Below are 20,102 nucleotides of genomic sequence, written 5' to 3' on the forward strand. Positions count from 1 at the left end.
GCGGGGCCAGCCTCCCTAAACTTTGTAATTAAGTAAACCAAGGCACTCTGGTTGGAGGCTTAGCCGGTGGAGAATTTAGCCTGGGACCCCCAAGGCCCGCTCCGGGATCCACGCGGTGGACTGAGGCCTACACGGCTGGCAGGGGGCCAACACGAGAGGCCTAGATTTAAAAAGGGCGCGAAGGCCTTCGCGCCGAAAAAGATCGCTGCGTAAGATTTCTTAAAGGGGAAGCGATCGACTAAGTCCAGGAGACTAGAAGGCGTCTCACTCCGCAGGAGGTATTTCTTAAGCCCTTAAATATTTTTGTATACAATAATAATCAATAATTCAATTGGTAAATACTTGCACCAGGACCTCCAGGCCAAAGGATTAGAAGAATCCACAAGCGGCCGCAGGAATCGTAACCGGCAAAACCGCCGGGGGAAAACGAAACCGCAACTTCTCCCAAGCAAAAAAGCCTAGCCGCTTTTTTTCTTTTTTTCTTTTAAACGGCTGGCGCAATTAGTGCAAGTAAATAATAAAAGACAGTAAATCTTACTACTTTTTGAAGGAAAGGATCGAAGGGAAGGTGTTAGAATGTTGAACGAGCTATCACAATACAACCGCAGGATATGCGAACTGAGCGAATTCTGGGGAAGGGGCGGATCCGGCAAGCTTTTTTAATACTAGGCTCAGTTCCACCGGATTGGACATGAGCAACCCATGTGACTGCTGGACCCGCTCCTTCAGTACGGAGAAATAAATAAATAATTTTGTCCATGCTTTCTGACCTATGAGCTTTAGGAAGTGCCCCCTCGTCCTAGTAATTATTTTTCTCTATCCACCTTTTCTATCCCATGCATGATTTTATACACTTTGATCAAGTCATGTCATGATTTTATACACTTCGGTCATGTTGCATGATCATCAATCCACTCCCACCTGATCACACAGCCAGCAAGCCACACCCACAAAATAAACCATGCCCACAGTATGGTAGTAAGATTTTTTGCAGCCCTTCACTGTACAGAGGCCCCTATGGGCCCCGCCTCCCACATAAGCGCAGAAAAGATCCAAAGACCAGCTGGATGGCAGAAGGCGCACCCACATTCACGGTGGAGCTGAACTGGTGCAACAACCTGCGTGCTGTCAGAGAGGGCGCCATGTGCCACCTATGGAACACGTGCCATAGGTTTGCCATCACAGTTCTAAATTAACCACTGTTTAGTGCACAAAGCTTGCTTGTTTATTTATTTATTTATTTATTTGTTATTCATTCATTACTTCATTCATTCATTTAATTCTTTATTTATTTATTCATTCATTCATTCACTCATTTATTTATTTATTTATTCATTTATTCATTCATTTATTCATTCATTTATTCATTTAATTCTTTATTTATTTATTCATTCATTCATTTATTCATTCATTTATTCATTCATTCATTCACTCATCCATTCATTCAATTTTTTTATTGCCGCCCTTCTCCTTAGACTCAGGGTGGCTTACAACATGTTAGCAATAGCACTTTTGAACGGAGCCAGCCTATTGCCCCCACAATCCGGGTCCCTCCTTTTACCCACCTCGGCAGGATGGAAGGCTGAGTCAACCTTGAGCCGGTGATGAGATTTGAACCGCTGACCTACAGATCTACAGTCAGCCTCAGTGGCCTGCAATACAGCCCTCTACCTGCTGCGCCACCCCGGCTCTATGATGATTTATGAGGTAAAGCCAGTTAATACTGCAAGAATGGATGAACCACTGGGTGAGAGAGCACTGATAAAGTTTTGTAACTTGACACAAATATTTTGGCTAGATGGCTTCTGAAGGAATTAAAAAAAATAAAAATAAAATAAAAACACACAATTATGCTGAAACTGATTGAAGATGATTCAGACAGTCACTTACAGAGTATTGGTACAGGGAAGGAGGTTTGTACAGTGCAGCCAGCACTTCCTGCTGTGTCACAATATTCCCTTCTATCGAGCAGATAGAGAGACATTCTGGATAGGGTGCCAAAACTGTTCACTAATGGGCAGTGAAGGGCTGCAAAAAATCTTACTACCACACTGTGGGCGAGGCTTATTTTGTGGGTGTGGCTTCCGACCATGTGACCAGGTGAGAGTGGCTTAACGATCATGTGACCAGGGGGTGGCTTAAAGGTCGTGTGACTGGCTTAAAGTTGGCCAAATTGACATCACTCACATAAAGGGGTTGGATTAAGGTTAGGATGCCTGGCCTCTCCTCACCTCAAAGAGATACAATTTCCCTATCTGTTTACTATTACTGAACATCCAAAATATACTCTTTAATTCTATGTATATATGTCATAGGTGCACGTACATATTACACAAAGGCACACAAAAATATACAATATCTACTATATTTGTTTTCGTAGATTTTATTTATTTATTTAGATTTTTTATTATCTACTATATATGTACACCCCCGCACGCATGCATGCACAGCTCTTCTAAAATAATAATAATAATAATAATAATAATAATAATAATAATAATAATAATAATAATAAATCACCAGGCATTGGGGAATTGAGAAATCTCCCCCAGGCTTATATTGTTTTATGTATGGTATGCTTGTGTTGTATGATTTTTAAATGATGGGTTTTTAGATGCTTTCTTTTAAATATTAGATTTGTTACATTGTCACATTGTTATTATTATTGTTGTGAGCCGCCCCGAGTCTGCAGAGAGGGGCGGCATACAAATCTAATATATTATTATTATTATTATTATTATTATTATTATTATTATTATTATTATTATTGTAGTTGTTGTTGTTATTATTATTATTATTATTATTATTATTATTATTATTATTATTATGTCAGTACAACACAGCAAATGAGATCACTATGCTGGATTTCGTATTTCATCACCAGTCGGGTGATTATTATTATTATTATTATTATTATTATTATTATTATTATTATTGTTGTTGTTGTTGTTATTGTTATAATAATAAAATTATACATATTCAACCTCATTTACTGCAATAGGAAAAACATATCCAGAGCCCAGAAGGGGGGAAAAAGAAAAAAAATATCAATTTTTTTCTACTGGTTCTGCGTTCCTGACCATACCCATAGGAGCCCATCACTCACATTTCATACTGAGCCGTTCAACTTCAGAAACAGTCAACCTGGGGAAAAATAATATTACGAACCCTTTATACAGGTGGCTATTTTAACTATCCAGAAACATGATTTCCACTGTGAACTCATCTTAATTAAGCTCTTTGCAGAGATTACATGGTTCCACCCCCCATTTAGAGAACAAAAAAGCTCTTATTTGTTTCCCCTCCCTCAGCAATCAGAAAAGCAGGGCCTGATTATTAATCTGCAGAACAATACATCATTGTAGTTCTTCAGAAAGAGACAGAAAAAATACAGCCCTTCTAGGAATACCATAGCATTATTGCTTCCTCATCCCACACACACTTCTGGCAATGGCTGCTTGCCACAGGATAACCGTATGCAAATCAAGGGGTTAAGAGGCCAACACATGCAATTTCCATCCACTCTAGGCAACACAGAACAGACCACCCCATAAGCAAAACACGGGATGATCTCATCAGAAAATAAAAGAGCTTTGAATCTCATCGCTTTGTGGTTGACATATGTTTTGCAGATTACAAGTTCAGCCTCAGGATTTACAACCAAACTTTTGGAAGGCACTTTGGGGCAAAGTGAAGGGGGTAGTAGTAGTAGCACACTGCTGGGAAAACCAACGAGGCAACGTTGGTTTAGAACAGGGATCCAACTCGGTATAATGGCAGGTTGTTGTGCAAAACTATCCTAGCACAGTTCTAACTAACTAACTAACTAACTAACTAACTAACTAACTAACTAACTAACTAACCACTAACTACTAACTAACTAACTAACTAACCACTAACTAACTAACTAACTAACTAACTAACTAACTATTTATATATATAAGATTTCTATGCCGCCCTTCTCCTGGGACTCAGGTTAGCTCACAAGTAAACAAATACAAAAACATGAAGAAATCTGATGTTGTGAGCCGCCCCGAGTCTTCGGAGAGGGGCAGCATACAAATCTAATAAATTATTATTATTATTATTATTATTATTATTATTATTATTATTATTATTATATTGTAAAAAAATCTCAGTACTAAAAACCCATTAAAAATCTTTATTTACTTACTTACTTACTTACTTACTTACTTACTTACTTACTTACTTACTTACTTACTTACTTAATTACTTACTTACTTACTTATTTATTTATTAGATTTCTATGCCACCCTTCTCGAAGCGACTCAGGGTGGCGCATTGTATTCTAAAACCCTAAATATTAATAAACCAATCATCCACATTCGGGGTGGCTCACAACAGTAATAGAAAACAATATATAATACAATTCTAATAATTAAAACTAAAAACCCATAATTTAAAAAACATGCACATAACATACCACACATAAACAGTATAGGCTTGGGGAAGTTATCTCAGTTCCCCCATGCCTGATGACAGAGGTGGGTTTTAATGAGTTTACGAAAGGCAAGGAGGGTGGGGGCAGATCTAATCTCAGGGGGGACCTGGTTCCAGAGGGTCGGGGCCGCCACAGAGAAGGCTCTTCCCCTGGGTCCCGCCAGATGACATTGTTTCGTCGATGGGACCCGGAGAAGGCCAACTGTGTGGGACCTAATCGGTTGCTGGGATTCGTGTGGCAGAAGGCGGTCCTGGAGATATTCTGGTCCGATGCTATGAAGGGCTTTATAGGTCAAAACCAACACTTTGAATTCTTCACTTGTAGGCCAGAGTAGATGTTAAGATTTCAGTGGTCTCAAGCCTGTTAGCAGAAATGCATTTTCAGAGCCTTATGGCAGAATGGGAGGGTATGGGGGGGTACGAATCTCCAGGGGGAGTTGATTCCAGAGGATGGGGTCACCACAGAGAAGGTTCTTTCCCTATGCCCTGCGGGATGGCATTGCCTGGCTGATGGGACCTGGAGAAGGCCAACTCCGTGGGACCTAGCCAGCTACTTGGATACATAAGGCAGAAGACAATCCTGTAGGTAATCTGGTCCCATGCCATGCCAGGCTTTATAGGTCATAACCAACACTTTGAATTACGTTTGGAGACAAGTCAGCAGCCAATGCAGCTCGCGGAGTGATTGAGAAACGCCCTGAGTCCTCGGAGATGGGTGGATTTTAAGACCAATAATATAAATAAATATCTCAGCATGCCCATGACAGCTCACGTGGCTGCATTTTCCACCACCGTAGTCTCCGAATGCTCTTCAAAGGTAGCCCCATGTAGAGCACTGCATAATAGTAGCAGATTGTGAGTAAAAAACAAAACATGGGGATTAATAATAGAAACATAGAAACATAGAAGATTGACAGCAGAAAAAGACCTCCTGGTCCATCTAGTCTGCCCTTATACTATTTCTTGTATTTTATTTTAGGATGGATATATGTTTATCCCAGGCATGTTTAAATTCAGTTACTGTGGATTTACTGATCACATCTGCTGGAAGTTTGTTCCAAGCATCTACTACTCTTTCAGTAAAATAATATTTTCTCACGTTACTTCTAATCTTTCCCCCAACTAACCTCAGATTGTGCCCCCTTGTTCTTGTGTTCACTTTCCTATTTAAAACATTTCTCTTCTCAACCTTATTTCACCCTTTAACATATTTAAATGTTTCGATCAAGTCCCCCCCCCTTTCCCTTCTGTCCTCCAGACTATACAGATTGAGTTCATGAAGTCTTTCCTAATAAATTTTATACTTAAGACCTTCCACCATTTTTGTAGCCTGTATTTGGACTCATTCAATTTTGTCAGTATCTTTTTGTAGGTGAGGTCTCCAGAACTGAACACAGTATTCCAAATGTGGTCTCAGCAATGCTCTACTACACAGCGGGATCACAATCTCCCTCTTCCTGCTTGTTACACCTCTAGCTATGCAACCAAACATTCTACTTGCTTTCCCTACCGCCTGACTGCACTGTTCACCCATTTTCACACTGTCAGAAATCACTACCCCTAATTATAACAAATCATCATAACCTTAAGACTGTCTACTGTCGACCTCACCCCATTCCTCACCCAATTCCTAAGAGGATTTTAAGGAGCGTGCATAAGCATACCAGGATGCTTACCATCCCTGTCCTAATGTTCCCTTTTATTTGTATCTATTTCGTATATTCATAGTGCTATTTATACTTATATCTGTTATCTAACACAGTGTTTCTCAACCTTGGAAAATTGAAGATATCTGGACTTCAACTCCCAGAATTCCCCAGCCAGCATTCTCTGGCTGGGGAATTCTGGGAGTTGAAGTCCAAAAATCTTCAAGTTGCCAAGGTTGGGAAACACTGATCTAACACATGCTTGACAAAATAAATAAATAATCACGCAAACAAAGTTTGCATTTCCTTACTCTCATCTTTTACTGTCATCCAACTTTCCTCATGTCTCCATGGATGCCAGCCTTTCATGGTTATCCAAATCAGGAAACAAGACTAGAATCTACTTTATTAAATTAAACTATAGTAAACAATGTTGCAAGTCTCTCTTTTTCTTTCCCTCTTATAACCCAGTGAGACAGGGAGGAGCTGGTCTGAGTCTCTTCCTAATACTTTATTTTTTCCCTCCAGGGCTAAAGGAACATTTCTGTCCATTTTGCTTGTTTTAAAAAAAGATTGTTTTTATTTCACCTTATTATTTTTATAAGTAACTTGGGGAAGTGAGCATGTCTTTCTCTTCCTAATTTTCTCTCTCTCTTTTTTAAAAAATAAACTTTATTGATTTTCATAAAATTGACGAACAGACTTACAAACATTAAACAAATAAGTGGGGTTACAATTACCCCTCTCATCTTAGAAGGCTATTTGTATACAGAAAAAGAATACACTATAAATTCATTAAATTCACATACTAATTTAAATTTCCTAATTTTCTCACAGATGAGATGGGCTGAGAGGAGAAGAAGCGATTGGCTCAGGTTTCCTGTCCAACATCCATAGCATTATAGCACTTAGACTTATACACCGCTTCCTAGTGCTTTTACAGCCCTCTCTAAGCATTTTACAGAATCAGACTACTGCCCCCCAAAAAATGAGTCCTCATTTTACCCACTTCAGAAGAATTGAAGGCTGAGTCAACCTTGAGTCGGTGGTGTGATTTGAACTGCTGAACTACATCTAGCAGTTAGCTGAAGTAGCCTCCAGTGCTACTATGCCACCCTCATCCATGCCTAAAGAGGGGCTAGAACTCACAATGTCCTAGTTTCTAGCTTCATGCCTTAAACCACCAAACTCTTTTGCAACCATTTTCAAATACAGTGATACCTTGTCTTACAAACTTAATTGGTTCCAGGACGAGGTTCTTAAAGTTTGTAAGACGAAACAATGTTTCCCATAGGAATCAATGGAAAAGCGATTAATGCGTGCAAGCCCAAAATTCACCCCCTTTGCCAGCCGAAGCGCCCGAAGCAAAAACACAGAGGTCCGGAGGTGGGGTTTCGAGGACTTTGGTGTTTTTGCGATGCTGCAATTTCACTGATGCTCCCTTCGCTGGGGTACCCTACCTCTGGACTTCTGTTGCCAGCGAAGCGCTCATTTTTGCGATGCTGGGATTCCCCTGCAGCATCGCAAAAACACGGAAGTCCGGAGGTGGTGTTTCCCATGGAGGGGAGCCTCAGGGGAATCCCAGCAGCGCAAAAACGAATGCTTCGCTGGCAAGAGAAGTCCGGAGGTGGGGCATCCCAGCAGCAGCGGTGGGTTTGTAAGGTGAAAATAGTTTGTAAGAAGAGGCAAAAAAATCTTAAACCCCGGGTTTGTATCTCGAAAAGTTTGTATAATGAGGCGTTTGTAAGATGAGGTATCACTGTATTTTCACCAAGGTTTTCTCTATGACTTTCGATAACAAGATCAAAGAAGACAGGTTTGCCCCTTTACAATAATGGCTGAGTGGCCTCAGAAATTGGCACAAAATGATGGGGAGAAATGAGCTGTCAACCCTGAAGTGAACCTGGCTGAAGCCATCTCGGAGGCTTCAGAATTGCCACAAAATAGTGGCAGGAGGGGAGAAATAGTTAGATGGGGTTTGTAGCCAAACAATAAAGTTTCCCTGTGGGAAGCAAGGACATTCTCGCAGGTGGCTGGCTAGAGAAGGAGCAAGTAACCAACCGACCCGCCAGCACCTGGATTGTACAGCGTCACCACCAGTGACTTAGGGAGAGAGGAGAAACTTTAATCAGGTGAAAGCTGCGGGAAATTTCAGAGTCGGCTTTCACCAGTTGTGCCAATATGAAATATCCAATAAACTGTTCTTTGAGGAATCTGGCTATCTCTTTGGTCATGACCTTTAAAGCCCTACATGGCATTGGAACAGATTACCTCAGGAACCGCCTGCTACCACACAAATCCCAGCGACCGATAAGGTCCCACAGAGTTGGCCTTCTCCGGGTCCTGTCGACTAAACAATGTTGTTTGGCGGGCCCCAGAGGAAGAGCCTTCTCTGTGGTGGCCCCGGCCCTCTGGAACCAATTCCCCCCGGAGATTAGAACTGCCCCCACCCTCCCTGTCTTTCATAAACTACTCAAGACTCATTTATACCGCCAGGCATGGGGGAGTTGAGATAGCCCTTCCCCCTAGGCATGGTATATTTGTGTGTATGTTTGGTTTTATAATAGGGGTTTTAGTTGTTTTTTATTATTGGATTGTACATGTTGTTTTTATTATTGTTGTTAGCCGCCCCGAGTCTACGGAGAGGGGCGGCATACAAATCCAATAAATTATTATTATTATTATTATTATTATTATTATTATTATTATTATCATCATCTCAGAATTGTTTTCTATGGGTGATTGATTGATTGATTAGATTTGTATGCCGCCCCTCTCTGAAGACTCAGAGCAGCTCACAACAAGAAACAGTACAAATCTTATAAAACTTAAGAACAATTTTAAACCCTTCATATAAAAACAATCATATATCTCATACAGACCATACATAAAGCGGAAACTGCCCAGGGGAATCAATTTCCCCATATCTGATGACAAAGGTGAGTTTTGAGGAATTTGCGGAAGGCAAGGAGGGTGGGGGCAGTCCTAATCTCTGGGAGGAGTTGATTCCAGAGGGTCGGGGCCGCCACAGAGAAGGCTCTTTCCCTGGGTCTCGACAGATGACATTGTTTTGTCAACGGGACCCAGAGAAGGCCAACTCTGTGGGACCTAACCTGTCGCTGGGATTCGTGCGGCAGAAGGCAGTCCCGGAGATATTCTGGTCCGATGCCATGAAGGGCTTTATAGGTCATAACCAACACTTACCTGGAACATTGACATGATCTCTTTTTCTTGCCACAACTCAGAGTTGGCTGTGATGATATCTGTTTTCCAACTTTCGGACAGATTTATTCTCATGCCAAAGAAAAAAGTCTTTAGTGCCAGATTCACAGGATGTTTTAGGATTGCGTTTCCCAGCCTTTCCAGCTATACAAACTGGAGGTGGGGGTATTTCCATCTGGCATGCATGCCCATTACTCATACAAATGGAATGCACATGTGCACCATCACCCCACTGCTCAGGCAAATGAGATGTGCATGCACCCACTGTTTCTGTACCCCACTTGCAAATAGCTCATGGCACCAGTGGGGCATGGCCCAGAGATTGGGGACCCTTGATTAAGGATTTTCCAGGGTGTTATTTTTGAATAAAATTTTGTGAAGTGGTGGAAAATGTCTTTTCCACCACATGTTCTTGACTTACAACCAGAGGTGAAATGCAACCATCTCTATCTGGCTCATGAGAGCCCATAGAATTGGCAATGGGAGGCTCTACCCTGCAAAACCGGGATGTTGTCAAGTCCGGGTTTTGACTCTCTGCACATGCGCAGATGACAGCGTGCATGTGCACAGGCAATGTGCACACCTTAGCGAGCCAGTAGAACAGGTAAGTAGTTCAGATCGTGCAGAATGAAGCTGCGAGAGAAATCATGGGTTTCCCCAGGTATGCCCATGTCACACCAACACTCCACAGTCTGCATTGGTTGCCGATCAGTTTCCGGTCACAATTCAAAGTGTTGGTTATGACCTATAAAGCCCTTCATGGCATCGGACCATATGTTTGTGTTTTGTATAGAAGATATATAGTACCTGTCAACCATCCCATTTACTCTTGTGATTATGAGACCTAGTAATAAAGTATCTCTATAGGATGTGTTTTGTTCATTTTTGTATATTTATCCTATTTGGTTTTGTGTGTTAAGTTTAAGTTTAAGTTTAATCAGATTTGTATGCAACCCCTCTCCGCAGACTCGGGGCGGCTCACAGCAATAACAATACAATGTAAAACAAATCTAATATTTAAGTTAATTAAAAAAAAAAACACCCACAAATTAAAACCATACATACTAGTGTACCATGCATAAATTTTATAAGCCTAGGGGGAGGGAACATGTCAATTCCCCCATGCCTGACAACAGAGGTGGGTTTTAAGGAGCTTACGAAAGGCTAGGAGGGTGGGGGCAACTCTGATATCTGGGGGTAGTTGGTTCCAAAGGGTCGGGGCCGCCACAGAGAAGGCTCTTCCCCTGGGTCCCGCCAAATGACATTGTTTAGTTGACGGGACCTGGAGAAGGCCAACTCTGTGGGACCTAACTGGTAGCTGGGATTCATATGGCAGAAGGCGGTCCCGGAGATATTCTGGTCCAGTGCCATGAAGGGCTTTATAGGTCATAACCAACACTTTGAATTGTGACCGGAAACTGCTCGGCAACCAATGCAGACTGCGGAGTGTTGGTGTGACATGGGCATATTTAGGAAAGCCCAGAGTGATCTAGACCTCAGCTTATGACCACAATTGAGTCCAATGCTTCCATTGATAAATAAACAATTGTTAAGTGAGTTTTGTTCCATTTTATGACCCTTCTTGCCACAATTCAGTGGTCCACAACAAACTACTCCTAAAACTCATATTCTATGGTATCTCAGGATTCCTCCACCACTGGATTACAGCATTCCTATCAAACAGACAAGTTTTCAAAATAGGAAGTGCCATTTCCAATCCCGTCCCTGTTAAAAGCGGCATTCCCCAAGGCAGCGTACTGGTACTGGGACCAACACTCTTCATTCTCTACATCAATGACCTTTGCGATCACATCACAAGCAACTGTGTTCTCTTCGCCGATTATGTAAAACTCTTCAACACCACTGATAACACAGCTATTCTCCAAAAAGACCTAGACTCTGTCTCTGATTGGTCTAATGCCTGGCAACTCCAAATCTCAACCAACAAATGCTCCGTCCTCTACATTGGTAAAAAGAACGAGAACTTCAAATATAAACTGAATAAACAAAATCTCACAAATAACCCACACTCAGTAAAAGACCTTGGAATACTAATAACAAAAGACCTAAGTGCCAAAGCCCACTGCAACAACATCACCAAAAGGCTTCAAGATTTGTTAACTTAATCCTACATAGCTTCTGCTCTGGCAATCTCACACTACTTAGCAGAGTTTACAAAACTTTCAACAGACCCATCCTTGAATCTGCTTGGAACCCATACCGCATCTCGGACATTAACATCCTGAAAAATGTCCAGATACTTCACCAGAAGAGCCCTTTACTCCTCCACTTGAAACAGAATACCCTATGAAACTAGACTTACAATCCTGGATCTAGAAAGCTTAGAACTACGACACCTTAAACATGATCTAAGTATTGCCCACAAGATCATATGCTGCAACATCCTGCCTTCAACGGCTACTTCAGCTTCAGCCACAACAACACAAGAGCACACAAGAGATTCAAACTTAATATTAACTGCTCCAAACTTGACTGTAAAAAATACAGTTTTTAATGAAAAATTAATAAAGTTTTATTTTTAAAAATACAACTTTAGTAATCGAGTTGTCGAAGTGTGGAACTCATTACCGGACTCTGTAAGAGAAAGAAAGCAAGAGAGACAGAGAGAGAGAGAGAAAGAAAGAGAAAGAGAGAGGGAGAAAGCAAGAGAGAGAGAGAAAAAGAGGGGGAGGAGGGAGAGAGAAAGGCAGAGGGAGGGAGGGAGAAAGAGAAAGAGAGCAAAAAGGAGAGAAAGAAAGGAAGAGAGAAAGAGGGACAGAGAGAGAGAGAAAGAAAGAGGAAGGAAGAGAGAGAAAGAGGGAGGGAGAGAGAAATAGAGTGAAAGGGAGGAAGAGAGGGGGGGTTGTCCAAACTTTCCCCCCCCCCCCGCTCAATGTGCCCCAGGATTTTGTAAATGCAAAAAATATGCCGCGGCTCAAAAAAGTTTGGAAATCACTGGTCTAAGGAACATTAATCAGATCCTTCCCTGACCCTCCAGATTTAAAACAATCATTATTCCAAAAGATAATAGTCAAAATTGTATTAACATCATCTTATCATTTAATACAGTGTTTCCCAACCTTGTCAACTTGAAGATATTTGGACTTCAACTCCCAGAATTCCCCAGCCAGCATTCGCATTCGCTGGCTGGGGAATTCTGGGAGTTGAAGTCCAAATATCTTCAAGTTGCCAAGGTTGGGAAACACTGATTTAGTAGATATACCAAGATCCTATTATGCTAAAAAAAGATTATATTCTTCCCCCATCTCCCCGTTCACATGAAAATGGAGCAGTTGCCTTTTCTATGAGGCTGCAATGGATTCTTCTGCATGGCAATTAGTGGGAAGTGTGTCTTATTTTGATTTTTCTGAGCCAAATTATCTTGGGCTGGCCTTGGCCAAAATACAATCCTAAGATGAGTTGTTAAAGAGTAGTGAAAAACAAGATTTGTTTCTGCTTTTGACTATCCACCCAGATCTACTGACCGCATCTGCTGATCAAAGGAATCAAATCTGTCATTAAACTCTTTCATCTTTGGATTATGAACTTTTAAAACTTGGCCAACGTTTGCTTGAATCCGTAGTTCTATCTGATTTTTTTTTAATGGAGTGCTTTTGCATTTCCTTCATACCCATTATAAAGGTTATCTAAAATAGCAGACAATTTTATGCTCAGAAATCCAGAGAATGAGAGGCCAAAAATACAACCATGTAATTCAACACAGTTAGAACTCCTATCTTAGGACAAAGCTTTAACTTAAGACAGCAAAACTATAGTTTGAGGCATTGAATACACTGATTATCTCTTTAAGTTTGAGCTCTAATTTCCCTTTATAAAATACCGGGAGTATTGCCTAACTGCATCTAACAACGTTTTGAAAACACGATAAAATCCAAAACTTTTTAAAGCATAGATAATGCAGGGTATCAATACTTTTAATTCAATGGTGGTGGGGTTTTTATTGGTGTTGGGCACCTTTTCTTTTAAGTATTTTTTGTTTGTTGTTAATTTAGTAAATAAACCAATAAAAAAAATTATATTAAAAAATACTTTTAATTCAAAATGAGCAATGAAATCAGCACAATGTGAGGGAAGGGACAGACTGTATGCATACTTTGGAGTAAGGCGTCCGCTGATGGATGAACTTCAAGAAAGGAGATGCCCAGCCTGGGTGGTTGTGCTTCAGGGGCTTGAGAAAACATAACTTGCAGTTTTTGGCTACTAAGGAGAGATAGCAACATTCCAAATTATTTGAAATTTCCTGCTGCACAAGGATTGGCTATCATCATTGAACAATCAAGAACACTCTTCTTGATCTTGGTTTTGCATGTTGTAGTCCAGGAGTGTCAAACTCATAGAAACATAGAAACCTAGAAGACTGACGGCAGAAAAAGACCTCATGATCCATCTAGTCTGCCCTTATACTATTTTCTGTATTTTATCTTACAATGGATATATGTTTATCCCAGGCATGTTTAAATTCAGGTACTGTGGATTTATCAACCACGTCTGCTGGAAGTTTGTTCCAAGGATCTACTACTTTTCAGTAAAATAGTATTTTCTCATGTTGCTTTTGATCTTTCCCCCAATTAACTTCAGATTGTGCCCCCTTTTTTCTTGTGTCCACTTTCCTATTAAAAACACTTCCCTCCTGAACCTTATTTCATTGAGAGGCACATCAGGGCTGTGGTTGACCTCAGGGGGAAAGGTGTGGCTGACTGGGTGGGTGAGGCCAATTTGACCCCACTCCCCAAATGCTTCCTCTTTGCATTGGATGGTGTTGACCAAAGTTAGGTTGGACTGATCTTTCCCCTTCGCATTGATTACACCAGGACAGCCCTATGGACTGGATCTAACCCCATCGCAGCCAAATCCGGCCCACACACCTTATGTTTGATACCCCTAACAGTAACAGAGTTGGAAGGGATCTTGGAGATCATCTAGTCCAACCCGCTGTTCACGCGGGAGATCTATACTAGAGATTTGATCCCGCCAAACTGCCGACCTTTCTGATTGACAAACTCAGTGTCTTAGCCACTGAGCCTTCTGCCACACAAATCCCAGAGGCCGGTTAGGTCCTACAGAGTTGGTCTTCTCTGGGTCCTGTCGACTAAACAATGTCATCTGGCGGGACCCAGGGGAAGAGCCTTCTCTATGGCGGCTCCGACCCTCTGGAACCAACTTCCCCCAGAGATTAGGACTGCCCCCACCCTCCTTGCCTTTCGTAAACTCCTTAAAACCCACCTCTATCATCATGCTTGGGGGAACTGAGACATCCCCCCCTTGCCTATGTAATTTTGTGCATGATATGACTGTGTGTATGTATTTTATCTATTGTTTTTCTTTTTAGACTTTGTAATGTAAAACTGTTATTTTAGAGTTTAATTATTAGATTTGTTACCATGTATTGTTTTTATCACTGTTGTGAGCCGCCCTGAGTCTATGGAGAGGGGCGGCATACAAATCTAATAAATAATAATAATAAAATAATAATAATAGTCAGGAGTGATAGTCCTTCAGTCCTTTAGACTTCAAGGGGTCTAAATAGCAATAGCATTTAGACTTATATATTGCTTCATAGTGCTTTACAGACCTCTCTCTAAGTGGTTTACACTGCAGTGGTCCCCAACGTTTTTTCCACCAGGGACCAGTTTCAGCAAGACAATTTTTCTATGGCCCGGTGGGAGCAGAAAGGGGTGTGGTTGGGGGCGGGATTAAGCATGGGGGTGCTGGTCCTCCCCACCCCTCTTTACCGCCATCGCTCTATGGCTGGCAGAACCTGCCTCCCAAGCCCTCTTGCCCAGTGGGAGCTAAGCGCTGGAGAGAGGGGGTCAGGCTGGCCCTCCTGCCTCTCCCCAGCCAAAAACACAAAAGCGCCCCACGGCAGAAGCCAAAAGAGGCTTGAGCCTCTCGGTCCTTCCCGCCCCTCTGTCCCATCCATCGTCCTGTGGCCGGCAGAACCTGCCTCCTGAGGCCTCTTGCCAGGCGGGAGGTGAAGCGCTGGAGGGAGGGGGTGGCGGCATGAGGGCCGGCAGCTGCTGACTCCACGGACCGGTGCAACATGCCCCGCGGCCCGGTACTGGTCCGCGGCCCGGTGGTTGGGGACCCCTGGTTTACAGAGTCAGCAGATTGCCCCCCCCCCCCCAACAATCTGGGTCCTCATTTTAGCCACCTCGGAAGGATGGAAGGCTGAGTCAACCTTGAGCCTGGGGAGATTTGAACTGGTGAACTACAGCCAGCTATTAGGAGAAGCAGCTTGCAGCACTGCACTCTAACCACTGCGCCACCAAGGCTCCTTTAGGCTGTAGTCTAAAATCCTTTAGGTCATTATATTCTACATAGGGCAGGGAGATTAAGTAAAATTTGGACTGAAAATAAACCATGTAGTCTGACAGTTCTAGAACCGCCACAGAATACTAACCCCTGTTGTAGTCTAAATGTTAGTATCCATGGGGGTTGTAGAACAGTCAGACTGCATGGTTTATTTTCAGTCCAAACTTTAATCTCCCTACCCGATGTAGAATATAATTACCTAAGTATATTTATTCAGAAACCAAACATTTCTATTTCTATAAGGAGAAGAGCACGAGAAAAAAATAACCCGACCACCAGAACTATCCATATCTTCCCTTTGGAATGTGTAGGAGTATTTCCTCTTTCGGAACGTCTAAGGCAGTTGTGTCTATTGCCAGACTCACAGCTGCTCTAATTAGCCAGAGAAAGATGAGTTACATCTGCTTTCACATGTTCCAAAACTCCACTGTTGAAGGTTGTACGCTGTTCTATTAAGCATTCTGTTTCCCTTCAGAGGAGTAAAAGTGGGAATCCATATTTACTTTCTTACATTTGGACCCAAAGATGTTGAAGCATCTTGAAGCATCAGAACTGACAACACTGCTGGTCAGGATGGCAGCATTTGATGTGCTTTCATCATCACTACACTCCTAAGCTTCCATAAGATTTCGGTTTTTTACCTATTAGGAACTTATCCAGCCAGGAAAGTCTTCCTGGAAGGGGGCTGGGCAGATGGACTCTTTCGAAGATGCTCCTGTCCTGGACTCATTTTTTTATGGCAAATGGGAAGGTCCTTCTCCTGTGTTACTTAGGAAACACATTCCTTAGAAGTTGCAATAATTTCCCAATCTCAGCCTTTGGGGAAAAAAAAAAATCTAAGAAGAGACAGTTCATCTGCCAATACTTTCAATTAATAAATTAAATGCTTGCTATGGGATTTAGGGGTATTTAGGGGTATTATACAGGATTTAGGGGTAGTGATTTCTGACAGTCTCAAAATGGGTGAGCAGTGTGGTCAGGTGGTAGGAAAAGCAAGTAGGATGCTTGGATGCATAGCTAGAGGTATAACAAGCAGGAAGAGGGAGATTGTGATCCCCTTATATAAAGCGCTGGTGAGACCTCATTTGGAGTACTGTGTTCAGTTCTGGAGACCACACCTACAAAAAGATATTGACAAAATTGAACGGGTCCAAAGACGGGCTACAAGAATGGTGGAAGGTCTTAAGCATAAAACGTATCAGGAAAGACTTCATGAACTCAATCTGTATAGTCTGGAGGACAGAAGGGAAAGGGGGGACATGATCGAAACATTTAAATATGTTAAAGGGTTAAATAAGGTTCAGGAGGGAAGTGTTTTTAATAGAAAAGTGAACACAAGAACAAGGGGACACAATCTGAAGTTAGTTGGGGGAAAGATCAAAAGCAACATGAGAAAATATTATTTTACTGAAAGAGTAGTAGATCCTTGGAACAAACTTCCAGCAGACGTGATTGGTAAATCCACAGTAACTGAATTTAAACATGCCTGGCATAAACATATATCCATTGTAAGATAAAATACAGGAAATAGTATAAGGGCAGACTAGATGGACCATGAGGTCTTTTTCTGCCGTCAGTCTTCTGTATTTCTATGTTTCTACAAGGTTAATTTAAGACTTCTTTTTTAAAAAAAAACTTTTTAGATTTTTATAAAATATCATTTCTTTTGGCTACTTTCAGTACCATCAGAGTAGAAAGGTGGGATATACACAAATAAAAATGTATTTAGGTCAAATACCTACTTTCAAAAATGTATTTACAGTAGGAAAAAAAGCTGTGAGATTAAATGTTTTCTATTAGCCTATCTGCCAGCAAACATTTTTGGTGGCAGAGTTAAGAGAGAAAGAAGGCCTTTAGTGGAATAGTGGCTCTTATTGTCCTTCTTAAGATGGGGACAAGCTAATACTGAACATCAACTTTCTAATCGAGAGCCAATGACAATCCTAGATCCAGTAATCCTGGGTGAAAAGCATCCTCTTCTTTTATATGCAAGTTAAAATGATTTTATTGTACATCAGCATTGCCTTCTTGGCAACTACATAGATGGTATGCTGTGCTACCTCCTTTTGCATGGATTATTTTTGGTTTTTTGGTGTTTTTTTCATTTTTCAGCCTAGCCTTGAACCTGAAGCTTTCTGGATTCTGAACACTTATCTTTTTCTTGCAATAACTGTAGACTTCACATCCCTGATAAATGCAGTGATTTCTTCTATTGAAGACGCGCAGGATCTATAAAGCCACATTGCCTTGGCATTATACATAAGTACCAGTAACGCTCTTAAAATAGCACTGCAGATTTTCCCTGTCCCGAAACCTGGCCTAAGATTCCTAGGAATTCCCTGGCAATCCACAGGAACTTGGATTTGAAGCTGATACCAGCCATTGCTATAGACTAAAAATAGATAGTATCAGATTCAAAGTTCTACCAGCTACTGTTATTGTTTGTTACTATTATTTGTTAAATGGCCATCTGGTGAAAGTTACCAGGAATAAAAGCATAGTTCAGCATCCCCAAAAGTTGCAAGATTGTTTTTTTCTTTCTTTCTTTCTTTCTTTCTTCTTTCTTTTTTCTTCCTTCAATCCTTCCTTCCTTCCTTCCTTCTTCTCTCTCTCTTTCTTTCTTTCTTCCTTCCTCTCTCTTTTTCTTTCTTTCTTTCTTCCCCCTCTCTCTCTTTCTTTCCTTCCTTCCTCTCTCTCTCTTTTCTTTCTTTCTTTCTTTCCTTCCATCCTTCCTTCCATCCTTCCTTCCTTCCTTCCTTCCTCCTTTCCTCCCTTCACCCCCAAAACAGATTTACCACACAACTGAGTTACAAATACAATCCTTGAAACAAAATATCAAGCACTCAATATTAATTTCTCTTTAAGAGAAGAAAGTTATAAGCTCTTCCTTATAAAAAAATATTCTTGGAGATTTTCTTGCATTCTCTCTACCTAGCTAGCAGGGATGTTTTGAGGATAAAACTAACAGAACAATTATGCAGCACCCAGCTCAATGATGAACCACAGAGGAGATAAAGAAAAAAAACCCAAGATTTACACTCATGTCTTCTGTTCAGACACACATGGCCCGGCAGCCACATCTGCCTTCACATTACACAGGTTTAATTTGGTTTATCAAAGTAACCAGGATCAGGATCCTGGTATGATCCTGTCTAAACTACCTAGGGTAAGTATGCAGACATTAATTTTAGCGCTGGCATCCCGTTGACCCAAATTGTAGTTGATTAGTTATTGGCCAAGCCTGTAATATAACTAGTTAGGAATACTTCGAAAAGTTTCAGCCCGTCCAACAGACATACCCCTCGGCTCATCCAACGCCAGACAGCTGGAAAAGGCGCTGCTTCGAGCGGAGGAAACACCCTCTCCAAATCAGGCGGCTCTTTCCAATCCTGCGGGATACTAGGAAAATCAGCGCCGTAAACCCAGCAACTACGACTCCACATCCAAGGAAGACGACTTGTTGTAAGTAAAGAAAGACGGGCACAAAAGTTACATCTCACCCCCACCCCCACCCCCAAACCTTCCCGAAAAACAACTTCCCCCTTCAGAAGGTCAACTGTCTCAGCTAGTAGGGCAATCTGGCGCCCAAAATTGTCTTCTTACCAACGTGGAGGTAAGAAGACAACCCCCCCCCCCTCCCCCAGTAACAAGAAGCCCAAATCTGGACGCACGTGCGATTAGTAACCGCACCCTCTCCTGGATCTCAAGAGAGAGAGAAGGGAAGAAACAGGAAAGAACGGAGGCAACCCACTTCGCCCCAAGAAGCGCTGCCAAAAACTTAGGAAGAGGCCAGGCTCGAATCGTTGGCAGTTGCGCAACAGTGATTCCAGTTTGCAAACCGGGCGGTGGTGAGAGAAAAAGAAGTGTCCCCCAACGTCTCCACAAGCTCCGGGAGTTTACAGCCCAGAAGAAGCGTCAGGATACCACACACACACACACACACACACACACACACACACACCCCGCGCCTCACGCGCGCTTGGCCACTTACGTGCTGGACTGTTGCGGCGGCGGCGGCGGCGTTGGCGGCCGCCCGCCGTCGTCATCCCGAACTCGGGAATCTGGCGAGGAAGCATCGCCGCCTAGCACGCCCGGTGGAGGGCGAGAGTCCGAGATGCCTGCGCGTCTCTCTTCTCTCCAAGCGCTGCGCTGCACCCGACTTTGAAGTGAGAAAGCGGCTCGCGCGCCGGGCAAGGTTTCAAAAGGCTACGCGTCCCTCCCCTCCCTACGTCCCCTCCCTGAGCACCTTGTGGAGCTCCTTCGCCTGCTTCGTATGGAAGAGACAAGAGCAGGAAGTTTGGTGCGGCCTAAATAAACTTTGGGTTGGGAGCCCAAAACAGGGTACCTCAGGCAAAGGCGTTCGCCTGATGTACTGAGGTACTCCTGTGCAATGCCCCAAACTTATTATGTCCTCCTCAAAAGTATTTTTTTTAAGAGTTT

The 20,102-nt window shown here is 42.2% G+C and overlaps 1 protein-coding gene across 1 annotated transcript in view; it reads right to left on the reverse strand.

The window, feature by feature from the left end:
• Window positions 1-19,712, reverse strand: part of JCAD (junctional cadherin 5 associated) — a 66,747-nt gene extending 47,035 nt beyond the window's left edge. Inside the window, exon 1 of the mRNA XM_070766826.1 lies at window positions 19,654-19,712. The gene's annotated coding sequence lies outside the window, so the exon portion shown is untranslated. The remainder of the gene's footprint in view (window positions 1-19,653) is intronic.
• Window positions 19,713-20,102: the final 390 nt, after the last annotated feature.

Source organism: Erythrolamprus reginae, chromosome Z, assembly GCF_031021105.1.
Source record: "Erythrolamprus reginae isolate rEryReg1 chromosome Z, rEryReg1.hap1, whole genome shotgun sequence".
Lineage (NCBI taxonomy): Eukaryota > Metazoa > Chordata > Lepidosauria > Squamata > Dipsadidae > Erythrolamprus > Erythrolamprus reginae.